The sequence below is a fragment of the Carcharhinus amblyrhynchos genome, chromosome 6, assembly GCF_965287045.1.
Source record: "Carcharhinus amblyrhynchos chromosome 6, sCarAmb.v2.hapA, whole genome shotgun sequence".
Taxonomy (NCBI): domain Eukaryota; kingdom Metazoa; phylum Chordata; class Chondrichthyes; order Carcharhiniformes; family Carcharhinidae; genus Carcharhinus; species Carcharhinus amblyrhynchos.
Window position 1 is genome coordinate 39,722,089 of NC_137329.1, and position 17,526 is coordinate 39,739,614.

Here is a 17,526-nt window from a genome sequence, read left to right on the forward strand (position 1 = left end):
AGAGGCCTCGTCAAATTATTTTTCTTCCTTAATAAACTGAACTCATAATTAAAATTAATAGACACAGTTCTTACATAAGTGAAAAATAGAAATGTGTGAACAAAATACACTTTTTTTCTCCATTATGATGGCTTGTCTTTGCAAAGCCTTGGGCGTTGTAGCCCAGGTTAACATCAATTATATCTGCTCGACTGATAACAGGGTCACCACTAATGGGGAGGGATGAATACCAGATATTCTTACATTTCTGACATATGGCATGCCAGGCAGTCCTTGAGCTCTGTGATCATTGAATTCTGAAACTATTATGTCAGTTTGGCTTAGTGATAACGCACTTTGCTTTGAGTCAGAAGGTTGTGGATTTAAGGCTTGCTACATAAGCAACATGTAAGGGGTGTCATCCTTCAAATGAGATGTTAAAGTAAAATTTCATATAATTGGATGCTAACCATGGAGTTTTTCTGGTGTCTAGATGCTAACCATGGAGTTTTTCTGGTGTCCTTGTTCCTTATCTAATATAACCAAAACAATATCATTGATTACTCATTTCGTTGCCCTTTGCAGGACATTAATGTGTGCAATATTATATTGAACTTTCATGAGGTTAACTTTTCCCTAAATCTTACCTGACTTGATGAGTGTTTCTAGCCCATGCTAGTTTTATTTCTAGCATCAACAGTATTTTGTGCTTTCTTTTCCATGTTAAAATGTTTGTTTATAAAACACCAGAAATTAAGCTGACAGCAAAAGGTTCAATAAAATGTGCATTGTCAATGGCAAGCAGCTGTTAGGTGGCATGTCATTTAAAAGAATATAGTTGAAGTGAGACGTAGTCAAGCTAGAGACCTGGCGGATGAATTGATCCATTTTCTGACCTCGATTAGCAGTGTGTGTTAGTTTGGCTCAATTGATAATATTTTTGCCTGAGTTAGAAGTTGATCTGCTGAAAGGGTTGGATAAGGAAGGATGGGATGGTGCTCATGTGGAGTGATTATGTCCATAGTTAGACCAGTTGGGCTAAATGCCACATTCTTCTGCTGTGGGCTCTTAAGGGCAGATTTTGGTCCAGCTCATCACAGTGGGAAATATGGCAGCCAAGGACACTAAATCCACAGGAGGCCTTGTGTGAATTTGCCAGCGGCGGGATGGTATTGATGCAGGAAAGTCTCTCAGTCGCCTGTTAATGAGCCTTGTTGATGAACCTGTTAAAGCCATTTAAAGTTGAATTCAATATTGTGCATCCCAAATTACTTGAAAACCCAGGGGTCTCCCATGGCTGCTGGAACTCACCCAGTTAAATTTGATGGCATATAAAGGGACTGGTGTCATTTTGAATCTGATCTACAGAAATGGAATCTATCATTAACTTGTTATATTCAGCCTGAATAATTTAGTAATCCCAGAGTGAGGTATGTGGGGGTGCCACAGAAAGCTGACTTTTTGACCTTAGATTGTCCACGCTCACTGCAGGAGCAGAAATCGGCTTCCTTAAGGGGCAGTGCAAATGTATGGCCTCTTTGCAGGGATGTGCAATGATATAAATTCATCCTGTAATGCTAAGTACACACCAGGTGTAAGTTTCCATTTTTGAGATGAAATGCAGTGGCACTTGGGTTTTGTTGTGCATACCCTGCTTCTTGGAATGGCAGGAACTCACACCCAATTTTGCACTTATAAGTCCATTAGTTATGCACAGGTGAGAACCTCTCTGAACCAGCTGGTGGGTCAGGAGCTGATTCATCTGCCCTGCCGTTAACTGATGGGGTCAAAGGTTTGTGTGCCAAATTTAAATGTCACCCAAACACAAACATCTCACTCTTCCAGCACACCTACTTCCTGGAGGTCATTAGAGATGTCTGCGGCCAAGGATAGAAGGCAGTGCACCCAGCTTTACCCACCAACCCCTCGAATGCATAGTGATGTGATTTATTCAGGCATAGCAGCAGAAAGCATACCAGCCTCACCTCTCCATCCTGGAAAAACAATGCAAAGGAGGTCGGTTAAACAGGATGAATGGCCACATCTGCTCCCACTAAGGAAAGTCATCCTTCAGCTCCCCCCAGTCTCAAACATTCCTTCCATACAGCCTCAGACCCCCCTCCCATTCAGATTTGCTTCCACTTTCAAATTAAAACTGTATGATAGCTCCAGTGGAGCAACTTGGTAGTCCTGCACTATTTCAAAATGAACTTCGACCATAAGATGTAGGAGCATAAGTAGGTCATCTGGCCCATCAAGTCAGCTCTGTCATTCAATGAGATCATGACTGATCTGACATCCTTAACTCCACTTTCCCACCTTATTCTCATAACTCTTGATTCCCCGACTGATTAAAAATCTGATTATCACAGCTTTGAACATACTTAATGACCTAGCATCTATAGTTCTCTGTGGTAAAGAATTCCATAGATTCATTACCCTGTGAGAGAAGAAATTCCTCCTCATCTCTGCCTTAAATGGATGATCCACTGGCTCTGCAAATATGTTCTTTGGTCTGAGACTCTCCAACAAGGGGAAACCACATTTCAGCCTCTATCCAATCAAGCCCCCTGAGAAACCTATCTGTCTCAATAAGGTTGCCTTTCATTTTACTCAACTCCAATGAGTACAGGCCCAACCCACTTAACCTCTCCACATAATAAAATCTCTCCGTACCTAAGATCCACCTTGTGAACCTTCTCCAGACTGTCTCCAATGCCAGTATATCCTTCTTTAGATAAGGAGACCAAAACTGTTCACAGTATTTCAGGTGTGCCTTGTATTGTTTTAGCAAAACTTCCTTATTTTTATCCTCTATTCCCTTTGAAATAAAGGCTAAGATTCTATTTGTTTCCCCAATTATCTGCTGAACTTGCATGCTAGCTGTTTGTAATTTACGCACAAGGATCACCAAATCCATTTGTGTTGCAGCTTTCTGCAGTCTTTCTCCATTTAAATAATAATCACTGCCATGAGAGCGCTCTTGAGTTGTCCAGTTGCCATTCCTCAGTCTACTCAGTGTGAGTTGGCACCTCCCTGCTTTTTGTGATGTGCTCTCAGAAGGATGTTTTGCTGGTCCACTGCAACAATGCTAGTGATGGTCTGCAGGTTTCTGCTAACATTAGGTTTCCACAGAATGGTCGCCTGGCTCAACTTCTCCCCAGACGAAACAATGTGTTTGCATACCAGAAACATGGAAGTGGTCATGGCCTGGGTGGACTCCACCATTGCCCAAACATGTCTGCTCAGTGACTCAGGCAACACTGCCAGATTCTCCCCTGTTTGCCTGGGCAATTCCAGCAGCCTGAAAAAGGGCCTCATCAGAGGCCTTTCATCGACCAGAGGCTCATTTAGAGCCTAACTTCCAGCAGACCTCCAAATGTCAGTGGCCTAACCTGTCACTGCAGTGCATAGCTGTAACATGCTCACCAGGTTGTGACCCAAGGCCAGTTCATTATTGTCGCACCAGCAAGTAAGGTTATCTACGTTGGTGCTGGGTGCATGGTACAGATGTTATTCTGTGACTTCAGAGACATTGGGACTGTCATCCTCAGAGGAGATATCCGAGGTGATGCATAGATTAATTATTCCAGTCTCTGTAACAGTCAAAGCAACAAAGGAAGCAGAAACACAATTACTTGAATGATTATTCAGTCTACTGCCACCTATTGATGCAGTAGACTTGTATTGTCTTCAGGGATGGGGGATAAGTGCAAATCCTCGTCACTCTCCATACCTGCCACGGCAAACTCAACATCGAGATGGGGTGTCTGCCCTGCTCCCTACCAGCTCTAGTGCTTCCAGGTCAGCATCAGTTAGCTGTCTGATGTTTAGGTCCTTTTGTTCTGCAAGCATAAGAGGCAAGCTAGTGAGGCTTCTGGTGATGCTGAGTAGAACCCCATGCTGCTGGACTTCTTCCCACAAGATATGATGATGTCCATCCATCATTCTAAAGCTCACGTTCTCAAGAAATATGGAGAGAAAGACACAAATTCCTATGTGAAACACACAAGCAGCTAATGTGATTGGAGAAGCTGGTAAGGGGCCACAATATAAACCTCAACACCAGGGCAAAGCTATAATAATTGAATGACGTTTCTGTTACTGCCATCTTTAATTCACGTTTTGCCAGTCTGTCACTCAAGCCCATCCCTGTGGGTCATTCATCCTGCTCCTGCAGTGGACCCAGTCTCTTGAATGCACTTCACTACTGCTCACCTCTGCAGTGACATTTATCTGACCTCCTTGGTCATCCAAGAGGGCTTCATGTAACTATCACCAGGATACAAGTTATGCCTATACTCGCAGATAATCTGGCAGAGGTCACACAGCGAGCTGTGGGGCAAATCACTGGCTGGGCTGTGACATTTCTGACCTATTCAGTTGTCACTTTAGTGCCACAGAATAAAACTGTGTGATGGCACTGGACTCCTCTCCACGGACCTTGGAAAGCCTCTTGGAGAAACAGAAATTTCTTTGCCAGAGTTTTAAACGACACAATTTCAGATATAAGGCTGGCTGCCCTTTATGGCCAACAGGTGATGATGGCTTCTCGATATCAGGGCTGCCCCCATCAAGTTACCTGACACCAAGCTGACATCACTCGCACTAACTGACCGTATTATCGGGTTCATCAGTCTGCTAGGAACCTGCAGCAGATCGAAGGGAGGTAGTGGCATAAGAGTATTATCACTGACAATTAATCCAGAAGAACTGGGTAATGCTCTGGAGACCTGGGTTTGAATCCTACCATGGCATGTGGCAATATTGAATTCAATAAAAATCTGTAACTAAATGTCTAATATTCGATTGTCATAATAACAACCCATCTGGTTCATTAATATCCTTTAGGGAAGAAAATCTGCCATCCTTACCTGGCCTGGCTGACATATGATTCCAGACCCACAGCAATGTGGTTGACTTTTAATTGCCCTCATGGATGGGCAATAAATGCTGACCCAGCCAGCGATGCCCACATCCCATGAACGAACAAAGATCACCGGCGACTTGTGCTCCCGCTGGAGGGAATATTAAATCCAGCTCTATGTAATTCTTTTGTTGGTTCAAGCACATTATTCCAGCCTTATACAATCATTTTGTTACATCAAGTACATTCTGGGATTTGATAGTAGGTGACTTGTTACTGAGAGACTACTGCATTGTTGAAATTGCCATCTTACAAATGAGGCCATTCCTCTTTTGACAACATATATTTTGTGGCTGGTATATTATTTTTGTTCTACTGTTTCATTACAGTAGCTTTTGGAGTTAAAACCTGATTTGGTGTCTGTTGTGTGAGCCAAAATGGCATTACCCTCCTAATGTCTTAATTGCTCTGTTGCGTACATACACGCTTTGATCTTACAGTTGCTGGAAAATATAATTGCATACAAGATGAGAGAACATCTTACAGTTTATCCAGAGCACCAAGACCAATTTCTTTTCATTCTAGGATAGAAATTCAATTTAAATTTGCTGGTTCAGCAGGACATTCAACAGCCTTTTGAAATTGATAAAGATGCATATTTGATTCCTGATTTATCTTCAAAGGAGTAAGAAATAGTATCCTTGAAAGTCTTGTTCTAATTTATCACCTTTTCTGAGGTCATCTAAACCTCGAGCTGCTGTCCCAGGAGAATATTTCAGGCCTAATTTTATTTTGAGCTTTTTTTTATTTTTGAGAAGCAGTAGTATGTTTTGTTTTTTATTGTAAATTTATCTATGCTAGTGCTCATGCACAGAAGTGCTTTGCTGAATTACAGTAATGTAATTTTATGCTACCGTGACAATGACAGTTGAGTTTAAATTCTACAGATCTGATCTCACTGTAGCAGGTTTAAAGCAACAATGAACACAGTTCTGCATATGCAATTAGCCATTCGGAGCAGGAGTAGGCCACCCAGCCCTTCAAACCCACTTTGTCATTCAATAAAATCTGATTGTAGCCTCAACCCCACATTCCAGCCAACCGCTGATAACCTTTCACCCCCCCCCTTGTTAATTAAGAATCTATCAAGCTCAGCCGTAAAACATATTCAAAGATTCTGCTTCCACCACCTTTTGAGGAAGAGAGTTGCAAAGACTCTCAAATCTCTGAGAGAAAAAATTCTCCTCACCTCTGTCTTAAATGAGCAACCTTTTGTCTAGATTCCTTCACAAGAGGAAACATCTCAACCACATCCACCCTGTCAAAACCCCACACGGTCTTAAAGGTTTCGATCAAGTTGCCTCTTACTCTTCTAAACTTATGCATATATGATCTGATCTGAGTGCTTCTATTCCATACCCAAAAAGAAAATGTATTTCATATTCAGCCAAAAGTAGTTCTTATTCAGATCTGTAATGCTATCTGTGTACAATCAGGTTGAAAACACCTGACAACTGATTAAATGTGAGACTTACAGAAAATACTTCTTAGCAAGTATTATAAATATAATCACAACCAAATTCAGTTGCGAATAAAAGAGCCATCTTGGTTTTATTTTTAGAAAATTATTTTTATCATTTATCAACACGTCAACTTTTTGCAATGCTGGCTATTTCACAGCTTGTCCCATGCCAAGCATGAATTCAGTTTTTCGTTCTTAATGTTAGTAGGGAGTCAATTGATAAAAGAAAGAAATGAAGTGAAAGAGTTGAGCATGTTGAAATGAGAAAAAGAGATTTTACAATTTCCTCTTGAGATTGTATGTTGAATGATGTCACGGAGGGGAGAGACTTATTGCGAGTAGTGATGGAAAGGTGAAAGTGTTAGGCTGGGATTCTCCCAAAAAAATTCTATGCTGAATTTGTGTAAATACTGGAGTAAATCCCATTGTTTTTTTCAGCAGGATTTTCAAAATTAATATCCCATACTCTGTGCATCATGGAGAACCCAAGCATGAATCACATTAAAAAAAATCAGTGAGTGGGGCCTATTCCCACGGGAGAGGCCGGCAGTATAGCGCTGACTAGGCCTCTGTGCATCACTGGCCTCTCCCCAACCCCAACCCCCCCACTAGAGGCCAACCTCCTCACCCTGATCACCAGCCTTGATCACTTGCCTCTCTCTCCCTCTGTTGCTGATCCCAAGTGCAGAGTGGCAGTGGGTCCCCCCCATTCCCACTGAGCCCTCCCTCACCTCCTGAAGACCCATGCCCATTAGGGCCTTCTCACCTCTGCCCCCACCCGTTGGCACTGACTTATGGGAAGTGCCAATGTGCCCCCTTGGGCATTGCCTCTTTGCCTCTTGGGCAGTGTCAGGAGGCCTAGGCTAGCACTGCCAGGCTGGAAATACCCGTGGACAAACCCCCCTTAACCTTGACCTCCTTGGGGGACTTCCATGGCCGCCCCCTTCACTCCAGTGGGGTTGGACCACCAGCTCCTCGTTAGTGGGGAGCTGCTGTAAACCCCGCTGGAGTGAAACACTGCTGTTGGGTGGGGAGGTGGTGGAGAGATGCTAGCGGGCCCAGTAATGAGATATGAATCACAATTTAAATAATTTATTCGGCTCCACACTGATTTCTGGCGCAGAGTTGACGATGCTGGAAATCCTGTGGCCAGATACACATGGAGGCTGTGGTGCCCAGTGGGAAGCCCACTAAACTGCCTCCTCTTAAATCTCCTAGCTGGGAAAATCGTCCCCTTATTGAGAGGTATGGAGAGGCAAAGACCAATATTGATTCCTAATTTTCTTGAGAGATAGTTTACCATTTCCTATCCTGAAACTAGATCCAGGGAGTGATGTTGCTGGCACCGATCCCTTCAGGCAGCTGTATATTGTATTCTGTCCTGATGAAAGTCCTCCAGGTGCTGGGGAACTGAACGTCACTCTTTGTTCTGATAACAACATGGAATACAGGTCTACATACGCAATTAGCCATTAGGAACAGGAGTAGGCCACCCAGCCCTTCAAACCCACTTTGTCATTCAATAAGATCATGGCCGATCTGATTGTAACCTCAACCCCACATTCCGGCCAACTGCTTCCTCTGACTCATTACAACAACAAGTCATGCTTATGAGTTTTATATAATAAAATTTCCTAAGGCATTTTGTGTCCATTATAAGACAAAATTTGACAGCAAGCCACATGACAATATATAGGCCAGTTGATCAAATCATAATCACAGTGATATGTATTAAGCGGTGTCTTAAAAAAGAAAAGTGATTTGGAGAGAATAAAGTTAAGGGCCCAAGCAGCTGAAGGCAAGGCCATCAACAGTGAAATAATTAAGATAAGGGATCATCAAGGCCAGAATTAGAGGAGTGCAGATATGGAGTCCCTACGGTGCAGAAGGAGGCCATTTGGTCCATCGAGCCTGCACCAACTCTCCGACAGGACATCTTACTCAGGCCCTATCTCTGTAGCCCCACATATTTTCCTTGTTAAACTGCCTAACCTACACAACTTTGGACACTAAGGGGCAATTGTGCATTGTCAGTCCGCCTAACCTACACAACTTTGGACTGTGGGAGGAAACCAGAGCACCCAGGTGAAACCCATACAGACATGGAGAGAACAAGCAAAATCCACACAGTCACCCAAAGCTGGTATCGAACCCAGGTCCCTGGCACTGCGGTGGCACAGTTAACCACTGTGCCACCATTCTGCCCCATCTTAGAGGGTTGTGGAACTGAAGGAGGTTACAAAGCTGGGGGGATAGAGGGGCAAAGATTTGAAAAGAAGGATAAGAAATTGAAAATTAAGGCTTTGCATGACCAGGAGTCAGAGTGGGTCGGTTGGCACAGCGATGGTAGGCGATCAGGATTAGATGCAAGTTAGGACATAAACGGCAGAGCTTGGATGACCTCAAATTTACAGACTGTTGTATGTGATAGATTGTAAAAAGTCTGACAACACCAGGTTTTAGTCCAACCGATTTATTTGATAGTAAACTCACTAGCTTTCGAGGGGTTTCCCTCTTCTTCAGGTGAATGGAGAGTTCTGGCCTCAGACAGAGTGTATAAAGCACAGACAGTTTACAGATTACTGATTAGGATGCGAATCTTTACACCTAACCTGCTGTTCAAGTCCTAAAGTGGCTGACAATGTGTGTGGAAGAAGCACTGATCACAGGTTAAAGAGATGTGTATTGTCTCCAGACAGTACAGTAAATGAGGTTTTGCAAACCCAGGCAAGTCACGGGGGTTACAGATAGTGCGACATGAGCCCAAGATCCCTGTTGAGACTGTCCTCATGAAGAACAAGACTTCTTCACTGCACAGAATCTTCAACAGAATCTTCTTCTAGTATACACTAGATACATCGATGACATTTTCTTCCTTTGGCCTCATGGTGAACAATCACTGAAACAACTATATGATGATATCAACAAATTCCACCCCACTGCCAGACTCGCCATGGACTATTCCCCAGAATCAGTTGCATTCTTGGACACACGCATCTCCATCAAGGATGGTCACCTCAGCACCTCACAGTACTGCAAGCCCACAGACAATCTCACGATGCTCCACTTCTCCAGCTTCCACCCTAAACATGTTAAAGAAGCCATCCCCTATGGACAAGCCCTCCGTATACGCAGGATTTGCTCAGATGAGGAGGATCGTGACAGACACCTCCAGATGCTGAAAGATGCCCTCATAAGAACAGGATATGGCGCTCGACTCATAGATCGACAGTTCATATGCGCCACAGTGAAAAACTGCACCGATCTCCTCAGAAGACAAACACGGGACACAGTGGACAGAGTACCCTTCGTCGTCCAGTACTTCCCCGGAGCAGAGAAGCTACGACATCTTCTCCGGAGTCTTCAACATGTCGCTGATGAAGACGAACATCTTGCCAGGGCCATCCCCACACCCCCACTTCTTGCCTTCAGACAACCACACAACCTCAGACAGACCATTGTTCGCAGCAAACTACCCAGCCTTCAGGAGAACAGTGACCACAACACCACACAATCTTGCCACAGCAACCTCTGCAAGGCATGCCAGATCATCGACATGGATACCATCATCACACGTAAGAATACCATCCACCAGGTACACGGTAAATACTCTTGCAACTCGGCCAACATTGTCTACCTGATACGTTGCAAGAAAGGATGTCCCGAAGCATGGTACACTGGGGAGACCATGCAGACGCTACAACAACGGATGAATGAACATTGCTCGACAATCACCAGGCAAGACCATTCCCTTCCTGTTGGCGAACACTTCAGTGGTCACGGGCATTCAGCCTCTGACCTTCGGGTAAGCATTCTCCAAGGCGGCCTTCACGACACACGACAGCGCAGAGTCGCTGAGCAGAGACTGATAGCCAAGTTCCGCACACATGAGGACGGTCTCAACAGGGATCTTGGGTTCATGTCGCACTATCTGTAACCCCCATGACTTGCCTGGGTTTGCAAAACCTCATTTACTGTACTGTCTGGAGACAATACACATCTCTTTAACCTGTGATAAGTGCTCCTTCCACACACATTGTCAGCCACTTTAGGGCTTGAACAGCAGGTTAGGTGTAAAGATTCGCATCCTAATCAGTAATCTGTAAAATGTCTGTGCTTTATATGCCCTGCCTGAGGCCAGAACTCTCCATTCACCTGCAGAAGAGGGAAACCCCTCGAAAGCTAGTGAGTTTACTATCAAATAAATCGGTTGGACTAAAACCTGGTGTTGTCAGACTTTTTACTATGTTTACCCCAGTCCAATGCCAGCATACCCACATCATGTGGTAGATTGGTCAGAGATACATTAAACAGTTTAAGTGTGGAGGTATCAAAAGCATGGATGTGGGTTTCAGTAGAAAATGAAATGAGATGGGACAAAGTCAGGCAATGTAATGGAAGTTAAAATAGACAGCCTTAGAAATGATGGGCCTATATGATACGAAGCTGACCTTGGGGTTGGATATGACACCAAGACTGCAAACAGTTTCAGCTTCTGACAGTTTCCAGGGAGAAGAATGGAATCGGTAAGTAGGAAACTGAACAAATGACAAAGGCTTTAGTATTACCAATATTTAATTACAGCAAGCTTCTGCTCATCCAATATTGGATGTTAAACAAGCAGTCAGCCAATTTAGAGAGAGTGAAGAAGTTGAAAGAGAAGGTGGGGATGATGAAGCAGAATTGATTAGCACCATCGTACATATGGAAAATTATGCATTTTTGGATAATGTTGTTTATAGACAGTGTGGGGATAAATAAATAGTATATTAGACCCTAAGGGGACACCAGACCAGAGGTAACTGTGTGGGAGTGGAAAGAGAAGACCATTCTAAGCACTCTTGCTACCATTATAGGTAAGAGTGAAATCAGGCAATGCAGTCCCACCCCCTAGCTGGATGACGGTGGAGAGAGGTGGAGGAGATTGTTTTGATCAACCTTGCCACAGACTCCATACAGATCAAGAAGGACAAATTGGACTAGTTTACCTTTGTTCCAGTCATGTAAATGCCATTTGTTGCTTGAGTAAGAAAGGTTTTGTTACTTGACTAAGAAAGGTTTTGGTACTGTGACAGTAGTTTGACTAGAGGACAAACAGAATCATAGAATTGCTACAATGTAGATAGAGGCCATTTGGCCCATTGAGCCTGCACTGATAACAATCCTACCCAGGCCCTATTCCTGAAACCCCACATATTTACCCTGCTCATCTCCCTGACACTAAGGGGTAATTTAGCATGGCCAATTAACCTAACCCACACATCTTTGGATTGTGGGAAAAAATCAGGAGCACTCAGAGAAAATCCACGCAGACATAGGCAGAATGTACAAACTCCACACAGACAGTTACCCAAGGCCAGAATTGAACCTGGGTCCCTGGTGCTATGAGACAGCTGTGCTACTGTGCTGCACTAAAATAAAGAATAATTCAGAAATGAAATATATCAGACTGGAGGAAAATGTGAGATTGTTTAGAATGCATGTGTATAAATGCCGATAGTCTGATAAATACAGTTAGTGAGCTGTAGGCACAGCTTGTCAAATGAGGCTATGAAATAGTGACTCAAAAGAGAGGAGGATTGGGAAATATCCCTGGTGACAAGAAATTCATCTGAAAGCACTTCTGGAACTCTTGCTGCTTTCTGACCTCTATCACTATCCCAAACCATATATGGGTGCTTCAAGTCCACTATAATGTTTGCATCTTGCCATAGTTTTTCCTGCAGATTTATTCCTCTACATCTTTCCCATTAGATGATAACCTATAGACTAGGTCTTCAGTGATTATAGAATACATCAAGGAATGTAATTCCACCCTTTTTGTTCCTTAGCTCTACACAACGTGACCCTGTCCTTGAATATTTTTTTCCAGTAATGCAAAACTCTCCTTAACCAACGTCACCTTTCCTCCCTTTTTTGTCCCTTTTTCGTTCTTTGTTCATGGAATGTGGGTATCTGAGATCTGAATCCAAGTCCCCAGAGCATTACCCTGAGTCTTTGGATTACTAGTCCAGTGACAATACCACTGTGCCACTGCCTCCTCAAACGTCCTTCCCTATCTTTCCTCGTACCAAGAACATTTAACACCCTGTCCTGCTCTTCTCTGTGACCAATACAACATCATAATTCTGCACAGCAAGCTGTGCTGTAACTCTCCAATGTTGTTTACTATACTCTATGCATTTATATACATAGTAAGAAGCCTCAAAACACCAGGTTAAAGTCCAACAGGTTTATCTGGCAGCACAAGCTTTCGGAGTCTTGGTCCTTCTTCAGGTGCTGCCAAATAATCCCGTTGAACTTCTAACCCGATGTTGTGAGGCTTTTTATTGTGCTTACCCCAGTCCAATGCAGGCATCTCCACATCATCTATATACCCCTGATTTATACTTCATTACTTTCTCCCTTACTACAACTCCACCTATTAGCTTACTATTCTCTATTCTCATGCTATCTGTCTCTCTCAGCATTTTATGCACCATGGTATTATTCTCTGATGTTATCTCCTGATTCCCACACCCCTGCCAAGTTAGCTTAAAGCATCTGAACAGCACTAGCAAAATGCTTCACAAGGAACTTAGTCTGGCTCTGTTGGATACCTGACAGTATTATGGACATTCTTTGACCAAATGTACTGCAGCAGCTTAAACAGAAGGCTTGCCAACACTTTTGCATGGAAAACAATGAGATGAATGATAAATTTTGGCATTGCCAGGAGTCCATATTTCAAAAATGAAATAAGAAATAAAAATCTTGTTTTCAGTTGGCTTTGGATGACCGCAAAGCAATTGCATTAAGAAAGTAGATGAGCTGCTTATATCCAACATAATTGCACGGTCAGCTTGACAATCATATTAAAATAAGCCCAAACATAAAATTGCCCATGCCTTATGTTGATGGCTTCTCATTCTCCATTTTGCTACCTCAATGATGCAAGTCCCACATTAAGATCTGAAGTTAAGTATCTCACATAGGTAACAGGGAAGTGTTTTTTGAAAAATATGAGCAGAACTGCAAGCAGTGTTTCATAATTCTGTCTGCAGCAGAAAAGATTATCTTTGTCTCAGAAACTTACTCTCTTTGGTTTACGCTAGTGTTAAACAGGGTCAATCTAGAGCTGGCATTTGTAATTTGCCTTAGCTATTCCACTGCACTTATATTTCCAACTGGTGTTGAGAATTTGTCTTTTCCCACTGAAGAAATCAAATGCCAAATTGTCAAAATGTTTTTATCCCTCTCTGCAAAACTGGGCAGGAAGCCATTGATAATTATGACGGAATAATAGTCTATAATCTATACCAAACTTGTCTCTTAGAGCCTATTTTTTGAAGATGTCAAGTAAACGGTTTGCTGGTATGAACACTTTACATATTATCTCTGAATCAATGCAATGGCAGGCATTGAAATAAAGAGTCCACTTAATCTTCCTCAGCCCCTGCCAAGTTATAAAAGGACACTAATATAAGAGACATTGCAACATGTAGGGGATGAAAGAAGAAATGTTAGGTATTTAATGATTGGAATGTCCCACTTATGCCAGAGGTTGTGGGTTTTAACACAAAAAGAAAATACATGGTTTGCACATGTAGATTCAAACTAACGCACAACAGGTTTTATTCTAAGAGATGTTGTGTGCATTGAAGAATACAAAACTGAAAGTTAAACAGCAGCCCGCAATACCCTAATGACATCAAATCATGTGGTCAGCTCTTAAAGCAATCTACAACCCTTTTAAATATATAACAATGATGTAGGTCTTCCTTTAAGGCTGTAGGTCTTCCTTTATGGCTGATGGTCTTGAATAACTTTTTTGTTTCGGTCTTCACGGAGGAGGACGTGAATAATTTGCCGGGTGTTAGCGATGGAAAGATGGTAGGAGTGGAGGGCCTGAATGACATTTTTGTTACTAGAGAGGCAGTGCTCGAAAGACTGGAGGGACTGATTGTGGACAAGTCCCCAGGACCGGATGGAATGCATCCAAGGGTTCTGAAAGAAATGGCAGAGGTGATAGTGGATGCCTTGGTGATTATTTTCCAAACATCGCTGGATTCCGGGGAAGTGCCGGAAGATTGGAAAACGGCTAACGTTATGCCGTTGTTTAAGAAGGGTGGCAGGCAAAAGGCAGGGAATTATAGGCTGGTTAGTTTAACGTCTGTTGTAGGTAAAATGTTAGAATCCGTGATCAAGGAGAAAATAGCGAGGCATCTTGAGGAGAATTGTTTGATAGAGCAGACGCAGCACGGTTTCATTAAGGGGAAGTCATGTCTGACGAATTTATTGGCGTTCTATGAAGATGTGTCTAGGGCGGTGGATAGAGGAGAGCCGGTGGATATGGTCTTTCTTGATTTTCAGAAGGCGTTTGATAAGGTGCTGCACAAGAGGTTATTACAGAAGGTCAGGGGGCATGGAGTTGGGGGTAGGGTGTTAGCGTGGATAGGGGATTGGCTGTCAATTAGGAGGCAGAGAGTGGGGGTCAATGGGTGCTATTCGGATTGGCGGTTGGTGACTAGTGGAGTGCCCCAGGGGTCGGTGCTGGGGCCTCAGCTATTCACCATTTATATAGATGATCTGGAGGAGGGAACCGAGTGTATGGTGTCGAAATTTGCTGATGACACCAAGATTGGTGGAATGGCAAATTGTGCGGAAGGTGTAGAAAGTCTGCAGAAGGATCTAGATAGGCTGGGTGAATGGGCCAGGAACTGGCAAATGGAATTTAATGTTGGCAAGTGTGAAGTTGTCCACTTTGGTAGGAATAATGGTAGGAAGGACTATTACTTACATGGCGAAAAACTGCAGCATGCGATGGTGCAGAGGGACCTTGGGGTCCTTGTGCATGAGTCGCAAAAACCCAGCCTGCAGGTGCAGCAGGTGGTCAGGAAGGCTAATGGGATGCTGGCCTTCATAGCGAGGGGGATTGAATATAAAAGTAGGGAGGTCTTGCTGCAACTGTACAGGGCACTGGTGAGGCCGCAGCTGGAGTACTGTGTGCAGTTTTGGTCGCTGCACTTACGCAAGGATATTTTGGCCTTGGAGGGAGTGCAGAGGAGGTTTACTAGGCTGATACCGGAGTTGAGGGGGTTGAGCTATGAGGAGAGGCTGAATAAACTAGGCTTGTACTCGTTAGAGTTTAGAAGAATGAGGGGAGATCTCATTGAGACATATAAGATGATGAATGGGATGGGTAGGATAGAGGTGGAGAGACTCTTCCCGCTCAGAAAGGACAGTAGGACTAGAGGGCACAGCCTCAAGATAAAGGGGGGGTGGTTTAGAATGGAGTTGAGGAGGAATGTCTTCACCCAAAGGGTGGTGAATCTCTGGAGTTCTCTGCCTGTTGAAGTGGTGGAGGCTGCCTCGCTAAATATATTTAAGACGCGGGTTGATAGGTTTTTGATAGGTAAGAGGATTAAGGGTTATGGGGAGAGGGCGGGAATGTGGAACTGAGCCATGACAGATCAGCCATGATCTTATTGAATGGTGGGGCAGGCTCGAGGGGCTAGGTGGCCTACTCCTGCTCCTATTTCTTATGTTCTTATGATAAAAGAAGAAAAATATCTATTTTTGAAGTTGGGAGGAGTAAGTTTTATATTTGTCATGGCATTCCAAAATGTAATTTAGCCAAAATTAAGCAAACTTAGGGATTTTTGATGGAGTATAGGATAAAATGACACATTAATGGAAGTAGGGGATTCTTTTCTCCAATGTTCCCAATTTTATCCATTTGTTAGGTACCTTGTCAGAGTTTAAAATATTATTAGTAATATCTTTGTCTTTTGCCATTTATTTTTTTCTTATTCATTCATGGGAGGTGGATTTATTGCCCATTTATTGCCCATCTCTAATTGCCCTTGAACTGAGTAGCACTTAATGGTCAACCACATTGCCATGGGCCTGGAGTCACATGTAGGCCAGGCCTGATAAGGATAGCAGATTTCCTTCCCTCAAGGACATTAGTGAACCAGATGGGTTTTTATGACAGTCGACAATGGTTTCATGGTTATCTTTAGGCTGTCGTTTCCAGATTGAGAATAGAAAATTGTATGTGGGAAGAATTAGCAGTTTATTGAGACTAGATTTGCTGAGAATGAATAATGAAAGGTCGCTGGAACTGGAAAAATTCTGCTTTGTCCTTCAATGGTAATTTAATATACATTACTGTTGAAACAGTGAGAAGGCAAAAAAAAACCCAAATATCAGATTTATACAAGATGATAAATGTTTACAAAGGCCACCATACAGCAAGACTGCAATAAACTTTGCAATTTGCTCTCATGTGTTTTGTAGCCTGAAGTTTTTTGTTTCTTCTGCTAAACTAACGAGTCCTTCATGGCATTACTAATGATAAACCTGAGGATGTGCTCTTTTATAATGCCAGGAGTTTTATATTATGTAATGCACAAGCGTCATTCTACTGCTAAAGTGATGTTGGCATGCATCTTTTTAGATTGTCAAGTCAAACTGCTCTAAATCAAGACAATCTAGGGACCACTTAATTGCTGTTCAGCAAGGGATGTTTGCAGATTGGAAGGTATATATAAATTCATGGCGCTGGGGTGGAAAATACTGCGTAATGGTGTTTTTCTTTCCAAAAATGTTGTCAAATATAATGAATATTCCCAAAATGCTGGATATCAAATAAAAAGTGGTCAAATGTATTTGGCAACATTATGAAATGGTAGAATGTCTCTGTATAGAGTACAGTGCTATTAACAGAAAAGGGTCAGGAGTTCTATTTGTTGTCTTTATTGAACAGAAAAAATGCATGAAACATTTCCAGTAAAATGAATACTTGAAAACGAGAATGCAAAGCACTCTCATATATAGATTGTCCAATTGTACACAAGTACAGGGAGTTTGAAATCAATCAACCCTATCAGATATTGTTGAACATAAAAGGAAGCCATTCTAAATAGAATCTAAGCTTCCTGTATGAATACATAATGCTCAGAAATGAACAAATTTATTTGCAGTGTGCAGATGCTATCAAACACGTGCAGATAATATCTTGGCAACTTTCAAAATACCAGGAAATGTTAAGGATTTATTTTTTGGAGGAAAGTGACCCTAGTAAATTTGCATTTATTGTTTATCTCTAATTGTTCTGAAAAGGTGGTGAAATAAGTTTCTTATGGAAATTGGATGTAAAATTGTAAGAAACTGT